Here is a 9402-nt window from a genome sequence, read left to right as displayed (position 1 = left end):
TTAAAATAGGATCCGGGCCTTTCCATTGACCAGTCAAAACATCCTTCCATTTTGCCATCTCCTTTGGCATCTCAGGTTCCGAGCAATGACGATCGGCAGCCGTATGCCTGTCATCATCCAAATTTAAAAAATTAAGAGTAAAGAGTACTATAGAGATGGTTACTCTTGGCACCAAGGGCAAAGCCTCATCAATACCCCCTTTTTGTTTTATTAAATATGACTTGAGCGTACGGTGGGCTCGCTCTATGATGCCTTGTCCTTGAGGATTATAGGGGAGACCTGTCACATGAGTCACTCCCATCTGGTGAAGCATTTTCAAAAACCAACTGTTCAATTAATGGTTTGACCTGCTCTGGGTCTCCAAAACTTCTACCCGCCGCCTCAGTCATCTGGGCCATAAAATCAGAAAATGGCTCTTGAGGGCCCTGCACGACCTTTGTCAAATGTCCTCTTGCCTCACCTTTCTTTGAGAGAGCGAGAGAGCTTTCCACTCCTTGATAGCGGCTGCCACGACCTGGCCATAAGCTCCCCAATGATAGTTCGTTTGGTTATAGACGAACTGTCCTTGCCCCATCAACAAGTCAAAGGTCCAGTGCCTTTCATTGCCCTCTGCATTGGCATTAGCCCTAGCCTGAACCTGGGAGGCATCATGCCACAAGGCCTTCCATTCCGTGTATTGTCCCATACTAGAAAGCGCAGCCTTCACTGTGTTCTGCCAGTCATTGGGCGTCATTGCCATGGTTGCAAGTCTTTCAAGTTGCATAATGGTAAAATTGGCATCAGGCCCATATTTTCTGACTGACTCAGCAAGCTCTTTGATGGGGGTGTATTCTACTGGAGCATGGACATGGCCACCATCAGCATTCTCAAACACTGGAAAGGCATGCAAGAGCTTACTCTTGTCTCCTTTAGATAAAAAGGAATCTGAACAGTGTCTATCAGTGTATAGCAGGGGTGCACTTGGAAGAGCAGGCGGGACAGCATAAAATGTTCCGCGGCTCTGATCTCTTGCTCCCTTTCGCTTTCGATTCTGGAGAGGCGGCAAATGCTCATCCGGATGATACCTCTTCCTCATTGCGAGCCGATTCTCCCTCCAAGTCCTCCTCCTCGGAGGGGCTCAATTCCTCAGAGCTATCAAGCTCGAGGGCCTCCAATTTCTTAACTGGGTAGAGGGGCTTCGGTCTCGAAGCTCCATCTCTTTCTCTAGTTTTCTCTCCCAGGGTGTCCTTTCCCTTATCTCTCGCTTCCGCAGGTTGAGTGGAAGGGTCTGTGTCCTTGGGTATACCCTTTTTTCTCTCCGTTTTATCCTGGCTAGCCTCCACTCTCTCATTACGCTCTGTTTCTGACATGCTATCTTGTAGCTCCTCAAGTGCCCCCTGTCCCGATGCTACAGAGGCGCGGCATTTCTCATCCTCCAGGCAAGAATGTATCAAATGCCAAATAGACATCGTAACAAGTGCCACTAGCACAATTACCGCAGCTTCGGCCACGCTCTCTAACCTTGAGGAAGGGTTGGAGGAATTAAAACAAAACAGCATGCCTCTCAGAGCTTACCTTGTTCTGCAGTTCTGAATCCTCCCCGTGAGCAGAGGGTCTCCTCGGCACCAGCGGTTGTAAGGCTCCCCCGGCGTCCCGGGTTTCGGTACCAGTTGTAGCATGCGCAGTTGTCTCACCAGCAAGAAGACACGCAGACACTAGGATCCTTCTACAGCAAGCATTTATTGCATCATGAAGAGGAAGACCCTGAGCCACTAATAGGCACTGCTTATATACACCACAGCATGGTGTGTCCGCCCATGATTGGCTGTTTGCTCATCACACCATGTGACGCCCTGGGATGGGCTGTGACTTGGCGCCTTTTCACTCTATGCACATGTGCGAACAGTTGTTTACCAGGAGTCGACAGAGGATGTAGGAGCCATCTTGTCAAGGCGAATGCCTCCCCAGCTCTACCGCTCTCCACAGACATCTAAGTTGTTTCCAGCTTCTGGATATTAAGAATACATTGGCAATGAACAGAGTTGAGCAGATGTCCTTTTGGTAAGAAGGTGTATCCTTTGGGTATGTGCTGGGACTTGATGGAATGTTGATTTTCATAGTGGCTATATAAGATTGCATTCTCACCAACAATGGAGGAATGTTGTTCCACATCCTCACCAGCATGAGCTGTTGTTTGTATTTTTGATCTTAGTCCTTCAGACAGGTATAAGATAGAATCTCAAAATAGTTTGGATTTACATTTACCAGATGACTAAAAATATTGAATGTTTCTTTGTATATCAGTTGTTTGAAATTTCTCTAGTGAAAATCTCTGTTTAGATCTGTATCTTTTAAAAATTGAATTATTTTGTTTATTGATGCCTAGTTTCCTGAGTTCTTTATATATTTTCAATATTAGCCCTCAGTGAAAGTGAAGTTTGTGAAAAATATTTTCCCATTCTGTAGGCTATTGTTTTGTTCTATTGATGGTATCCTTTGCTTTAGAGAAACTCTCAATTACATGAGGTGCTGCATATTAATTGTTGATCTAGGTCCTTTGCTATCAGTGTTCTGTACTAGAAGTTGCCTCCTGTGCCAACATGTTCAAGGATAGTCACAACTTTCTTTTTTATAAGGTTCAGTGTATCTTATTTTATGTTGATCTTTCATATCCACTTGGGCTTGAGTTTTGTTCAAGGTGATAGGTATGGATCTATTTGCATTCTTCTACATGCAGACATCTGGTTAATCCAGCACCATTTTCGGAAGATGCTTTCTTTTTTCCATTGTGCATTTCTGGCTTTGTAATTAAAAAACAATCAGATGTCCATATGTGTGTGGATTTATGTGTGGTTTTTCAATTTGATTCCATTGATGAATGTGCTTCTTTTTTTTTATGCCAGTACCATGAGATTTTAATTACTATATCTTTGTAGTACAGCTTGAAATCAGGGATGGTGATTCATCCAGAACTTCTTTTAAAGTACAGAATTATTTTTGGCTGTCCTTGTTTGTTTGCATTTTTATCCCTAGATTTTAAATATTGCCCTTCCGAAGTCTTTAAAGAATTGTTGGGCTGTCTTGGAATCTGTTGCCAGCCATTGGATCCTCTTCCCATATTTGGACTGCTTGGTTGGGTCTTATGAGAGAGGATTGCCTAGTGCTACTGGGAATATTTGACCCAGGAAGGGATGGTACCCAAGTGGGGCTTCCTCTTCTCTGAGAAAATGGGAGAGATTTGTAAGGGTATGATTGGAAAGAAAGGCTAAATTTGGGATGTTAAGTGAATAAAAATAAATAAATTATTAAAAGAAAGAATTGTGTTAGAATTTGATTGGGATTGCATTGAATCTGTAGGTTGCCTTTGGTATAATGGGCACTTTCACTATATTCATCTTACATATCTATGAGCACGGGTGACCTTTCCATCTTCTGATATCTTCCTCAATTTACTTTATAAAATAATTCTTTACTTGCTTGTTAGAATTACTCCAAGATTTTTTATATTGTATGTGTGTGGCTGTTTTGAAGTGTGTTGTTTTCCTGATATTGTTTTCAAACACTTGTCATTTGTATGTAGGAAGGCTACTGATTTTTTTTTTGAGAAAAGAATTAAAAACTCACTAGATATTTGATATTGCTCTTCATTATTGTGTCTTCTCTTGCAACATTATTGATAATTCATAAATTTACTCTAGGCTTAACATTCTATTACTTTAATAGACTTCAGGAAACATTTTCTCTTTGACCTTTATAATCTCATGGATTTATGTTTCAGTAAGGCTTCTCAGCCCCAAGGTAATTTTCCATATTCTCTTTATTTTCTTGCCCAAACTGCCGAGTTTCCCCCAATTTCGAACATTCTTTCTTTGCTCAATGCTGGGGATTTGGGACTGGCTCTAAGGAAATGCATTACAACCTAGAATCTAGATCTGCTAATATAAATTCTGAAGAAGCAGCTGTGAGCATTATAGGGCATTTTAAATATCTTATTACAAATAGCCTCAATTTCTGAGAATTCCTGTTGTCTTTGTTCTTCATTTCTGGGTTTTAACTTTTATTTCATTTAATATTTTCATTTAGAAGGATGCATATTAGAAAAATCATTTTATATCGTTCATTACTAGACATGCTCACTAGAGTCACCTTCATAGATTGCAGAAAACTTTCATTGCAGTAGGTTTCAACACTGGCTCTTAAGGATCCCAAATTCCAGCTGTCTCACATCATACTCTCCCCAACATCCTTCCCCCTCATCCTGATGACTCTCAGGTTCCCATTCCCACCTATTCTCATTCCTCCAGAAGAATATATTCTGTTTCCATTCCAGGGAGATGCATGCTTCCATCCCAGAATCCTCCTCTTTACCAAACCTCTATGGGTCTGTGTATTATAGTTTGAGTACTATTTCCTTCATAGCTAATATCTACTTGTAAGTGAATATATACCATATTAATCTCTCTGGGTCAGAGTTACTCCACTCCTAGGTGATTTTTTCTAGTTGCATCGATTTGGCTGCAAATTTAATACTGATATTTTTTCTTTGTAACTGCTAAGTAATACCCCATCAAGTACATGCACCACAAATAATTTATTCTTTTTTTTTTTTTTTTTTTTTTTTTTTTTTTTTTTTTTTTTTTTTTGCTTGAGGAATATCTAGGTTGTTTCCAGTGATGTTGCAGTGAACATAGTTAATCAACTGTCATTGTAGAAGTGTGAAGTGCCCTTTGGGTATATGCACAAGATTAGTATAACTGGGTCTTGAAGTGGATCAATTTCCAGTTTTCTGATAAACTGTCATATTGGCTTCCATAGCAACTGTACATATTATCCCTCCCACTAACAATGGGGGAGTTTCCCCCTTGCTCTAGATCCTTTGACAATAAACAAATGTGAAAATCTGTCCAACAATTTAATAATGTTCTTGCTAATGAAATATAACAATTTCTTCAAATATTTTAAGCAACTTAAATAAATTTACATTGATAGATATACTCTATAGAAATATCTGCAATATATGAAAAGCAACTAAACCAGTCTACTGTTGTTTACAAAGTATCTTCCAAATATATTTTATCAGACAGAAAATATTTCAATTTTATATTTCACCAGAACTCTATAAGTTTTCATGTTTTAAAAACAAATCACTTTTTAATTTAATAAATTGAAGAAAATATGCATGACATGTACATTTGATTAAAATTAATATCAGTTCTCAAAGAATTATCATCTTATTATTTGAAAACTTATTGTGAAAATTGTTTTTTGATGAATTCGTTTAACGTTTTCTGTTGGTTATACTACTGGCAATTTATAAGGAGAAGCTATTTTTTTTCCTTTTTCCTGTCTACCTCCAACCTGTCCTCTCTCTCTCTCTTTCTCTCTCTCTCTCTCTCTCCCGTCTCTCTGTCTGTCTCTCTTTCTCTCCCTCCCCTTTCCCTCTTTCCTTCTTTCCTTCCTTCCTTCCTTCCTTCCTTCCTTCTTTTCTTCCTTATTTTCTTTAACTCCCTTCCTTTTCACTTCATATTCTCCACATTTATGAGACATTCGCACATCTAAGGCAAAGTCATGACTGATCTAGAATTAGAAACTTTGTGTTTCACAAAACTAGTTCATAAAAAACTTTGAAATATTACTTTAGAAAATACTCTGAGAAGATAGCTCCAGAAGCTAAAACAATGTTAAGAAAGCTGTGACTAGAAGTGTTTTCACAGAGAACTGAAATGGAAGCTAAGATGAAGTGTTAGGAGTTAACTAGATGAAGTTTAATGGGAAGGGTTATTCAACATCAGAAATACAAAGTGACAATTTACTATAACAGGAAAGCATGTAGCAAATCATGCCATTTAAGGAAGTCCAGAGAGAAGGCAAATATATTAAGAGCATAGCACTGCATATATGCAAGGAATAGACCATGGGAGGGATTTTCCAGTGTGTGCTTAGAATATTGTTTTTAACGCCTATATCATTGAAGAATCACATGAGGAAAATAGTAAGGCAATTAAGTATTCTAACACGACTTTATGCTTGCCCTTTATATTAAGAAAAGGAATCATCTATTTTATCAAACTGTCATTGTACATGCCTAAGGCTACCTTATACAGGAAGTCCAATAAAGTCATTAATAACATGACTTGGACAACTGTAAGCAACACCTTTGGTTGCCTAGAGAATGGTTTCTTAAACCTGCATCAAATAAAACGAGGACCTCAGAAGTTATAAGAACAGAAGCAGAGATGGTTGAGAAATCACATATATGGCCACAAATTTAAATATATGATTAGGATTAGAAAAATCTAGATGTGTTAAATTTATAACCAGAAGATAAAATTAACAGCACAATACAATAGATACCGCACAAACATGAAGGGGCAACATGAACCAGAAGCCTTACCTTAGTGCTTGACAGAGGGGCATGAGTCACTTGATGTGTAAGAAACAATGAAGACATAAGGCTCTGGGAAAGAAAAAAAAAAAAGAGGAATTGACTTTAGATCTTGACTAGCTAGTTAGTGAAAGTTTTAAGAGACTCAAGGGACAAGATAAAAAGAACCAGGGAAGTGTAATTCTGAGGCTAATGGAAGAAAGTTCAACAGAAGATAAAAGTTGAAGGTTTTTTTTTTCTTTTAAACTTATATATAGCATTTATAGCTGAGAGATTCTTCGAGAGTCAGATGGTCAGGAGCCAGAACTCAGAGGTCTGCGAGTTGACAATTATTCTGTAAATGGGAGAGTGAATAGTAAAATAAATGGGAATGTTTCAAAGGCCAGAAGATGACTTCAAAGAATGAATGTATAGTCAACTGCTATGCCACCTGAGATGTCAAAAGACTAGTGAAGTATTCCATGGACTTTTTAATCAAATGGGAACATATCATGGTCTAGGTTGAAAGAGTCAAACTGTTCATGGAAGACAGGGGAGAAAGAGTAGATATTATTTTAGACAGTTGTGATTAAAATACTATAAATAGAAATAGGGCATATAATAGAAGATATATCAAAAGAAGTATATTTTTACTTGATTGTCTTCTGTGTTATATTTGCTTACATGTACTGTAAGATTTCCAGCATATTGGAAAAAGAAAAACTACAACTAATTTCTACCTTAGACAGTCTTTGTTATACCTCTCAAGTGGTAGAATATTTTAAGTATAAATTAATGTGTTTAGCTTGAAATACAGCCATTTTGTAACAGTTCAAAACTATGAACATTTCCTAGACTTATGGAAGTCATTGATTTCACATGTTGATTTTACTGTGTAGAAAATTGTAGTCCCTATAAAATACAACGATTTTATTAAATCTTTCCTTGCTTTGCTCCTAAATCATTGCATGTATCTGTAACAAACAAGTCTAATGAATACATTCCATTTGGATATATATATATATACATGCATATATATACATATATATATATGTATATATATGCATTTTAATTAGTTGCTTTTCCAAAGGCAATGTGATTTATTAAATTATTTTCAACTAATATGTTGATTTTTCTTGTGCTCATAAAGTACTCTGTCATTTTTAATGCTGTGGTTTTTTTCTTAAGACAATGCTGAGTATAATGATTTTATCACTGCTGGTGTTAGAGTCTACATTTTTGTCACAGGCAATTTATTAGAATTGATGTCATAGGTACTATAGTAATATCTATAGGAGTTTGTATACTCTGAAATGGTTTTCTTAAATCATAAAAAAAAAAATCAATTCATTGGACAAAAGAATCATTTTTGTGTGTGTGTGATTATCATTTTCCATGGTTTCCATCAGTACTCAGGGTTTATCTCAGTTTTTATTGATATTCACATTCATTGATTCTTTTTAACAATCATAGTAAAAAGAAAATAATTTTAAATTATTTTATATTTCCTATTCTCCTTTCCATATTTGTAGCCTCATTTTTCATAGTCATACTTGTAATTCAGTAAAACTACATTTTTGAATATATAAATTATAAAATCAATAATTAATAAATAAAACTAATCACAAAATAATTACTTCTGTCTGTCATTGGCTCTATCATGTTCTGTTTAATGCTAAGCAGAGTTTACAGCACAGAATATTTTTTAAATCACTTAATAGCCAGCCAAGAAAATTAATTTTCAAACTTTAAAAAGATATCACTCTCAAATTAAGATACCCCTAATAATGTGAAAACTTAGTTTGGATCTTCCTTTTTTTACAATCATTATTGCAGTTACAGCTACATACACAATTATTAAATGTTTTAACATACTATATACAAGCTATTGACTTCCATTGGTCAGTTTATAATGCTCTCAAGCAAGCTTCCTGGCTGCCAACTGCTTATACTTTTCTTTGGAGACTGGAGACTTTTCTATTTCAGTTGCAACATGTATGCCCTTGGGTAATTCTGTGTGTTCATCGTACATAAGTTAGGATAATTCTGGGATATAGGTGAACATTACATTTTCTCATGTCTTTCCTACTTTGAGGCTAACGTTTTTCAAACTTTTTTAGCTACTATGTAAACTGACAGCTGCCCTGAGGGTTTTCTTCTTTGAGCATCCTTGACTAGAGGCAGAATTTTATTTGTGTAGCCCCAGAAATAAATCTCTAAATTGATTAGATTTAAATTCCTATATCTTCTGCTAAAAAAAAAAGAGAGAGACTCTTGACACATTGCAGTGAATGGTGTTGAGCTTCTAGTTCTAGATATTTGAGAAACTATGGGATTGTTTGTGATCATATCAATTTAGATATAAAAACAGATGGGTTTTATAAGTGAATTTAAAAGAGGCACTTGACATTAGGTATATTAAATAGGTGAATTTTTAATATGTTTATTAATAGGCTATGGACAATGACATTCACAGTTTTTGTACACAGCAGTTGTATACAGATAGAGTGTGTGAGAGAAAGAGAAAGAGAGGACGGGGGAAGAGAGAGAGAGGGAGGGAAAGAGAGGAAGCATGGGAGGCTGGGAGAAACTGTATGACAATCTGTTGTAAACACTGGAGCATTTAAGAAGTTGCACTGAGGATGATCAAAAAAAAATGAGAGAATGTTTGTAAACTCAGTATTGCTTTTTGATATTTTTGGTATTATTCATCTAGTTTTACTTGAGAGACAAATAAGCATTTCTAATTTACATGCATAAATACATTGTAGTTTGCTCCAGGCCATGTTCTTTAATGCCTTATTTTAGCTTCTCTTTCTCCCATTTCTTGTTATTTCTCTCTCCTCAATTGGTAATCTACTTCCTGATATTCACAAGTTTTGTTTTCCCCAAAGATACTGTTACAGGGGTTTTGGAATGCACCAGAGCATTTATCTTGGCTTAGATAGTCTTAACTCATAGAAAGATCCCTGGAAACTTAAGGGACACCATGAAACCCTCTGATCCAGGAGTTTCCATGTTTGTTGCTTCCCAATTGCATTGGATCAGAAGTGGGGGGG

The sequence above is a fragment of the Mastomys coucha genome, unplaced genomic scaffold, assembly GCF_008632895.1.
Source record: "Mastomys coucha isolate ucsf_1 unplaced genomic scaffold, UCSF_Mcou_1 pScaffold9, whole genome shotgun sequence".
Classification (NCBI taxonomy): Eukaryota; Metazoa; Chordata; class Mammalia; order Rodentia; family Muridae; genus Mastomys; species Mastomys coucha.
Note: the sequence above shows the minus strand (reverse complement) of the source record.